Source organism: Tupaia chinensis, unplaced genomic scaffold (assembly GCF_000334495.1).
Source record: "Tupaia chinensis unplaced genomic scaffold, TupChi_1.0 Scaffold000159_1, whole genome shotgun sequence".
Classification (NCBI taxonomy): Eukaryota; Metazoa; Chordata; class Mammalia; order Scandentia; family Tupaiidae; genus Tupaia; species Tupaia belangeri.
In genome coordinates, this window is record NW_006159630.1 from 502,449 (window position 1) to 503,512 (window position 1,064).

The following is a 1,064-nucleotide window of genomic DNA, read 5'->3' on the forward strand; positions in this document are numbered from 1 at the left end:
CACCTGTCCTTGACGCCCATGGCAAGGCCCATCTCTGGACACCACCGCGTGACTTTATGAAAGCAAGGACTTTCTTCACATCCACAGGTGACAGCCTGCAGAAAGCTCTGTGACAGTTTCTTCATCACCTGTGAGGAGGAATGGGGAGGAAAGGGCGATAAGAAACGCCCTTTTGGTGGCTGCCGAGACGTTGGCACCGGTGTCGATCTTGCAGGGTAACAGCAGAGCAACTGAAATTGATCTTCAGGACGAACCAGGCAATACGGAGGCTCTTCACACTTTGTGGAACACACGCTCCTGTTTTGCTGCGACCCCAAACATTTCCTGTGAGGAGTGACTTTGCTGCCGATTGTGTGACTTCTCTGTGCACAGCTGACCGGCTCACACCAGACTCGCTGGGTCTTCCTCAGGTAACCTACAGCCAAGAGAGCCACGTGTCAAAGGAAACTCCGAGCCCTGCTTTCTGGGGCAAGGCCACGTGGCTTGATCCAGGCCAACCTGCAGCCAGAATTAGCGTGGAGGGATTCTTTGGGTGACATCATCACTGTCGCTGGGACTCCTATGTGACTGAGGTGTCATGCCAATGGTGCAGGGACCTGCGGCCCTACACTGTGCCCAGGGACGCCCACGTGGCAGAATCTCCCCGAGGAAGGGAGGGTCCCGCAGCTGTGCGCGGCTGCGGACAGGGCCCAGGGGGTGGGAGACCATCCCATCTCCATGTGTAACCCCCCCGCCCCCAGCCTCACGGTGAGATCACTATCCATTAGTTTGCTATGACGAGGACTGGCCAGGGAGAGGGCAAGTGAGAAACCCCCGCTGCAGGGGGAGGGCCACGCACCCGTCCCTCCTCCTGGGATTTTGGCACGCAAATACGCGCCTGGCATGTTTCTCGAGCCAGGGTCCAAATGGGACCCATGCGCCAGCCGGGTGAGACCCCGCCTTAACCTCCACGCGGGCGGCTGGCCCGCGAGGACACCTTAACCGCCATCTTTAAGTCTGCACGACGCAGGCCCAGATGTGGCCCTTGGGCTCCGTCCTAGCCGCTGGCGGGGAGTGGCAGGGGG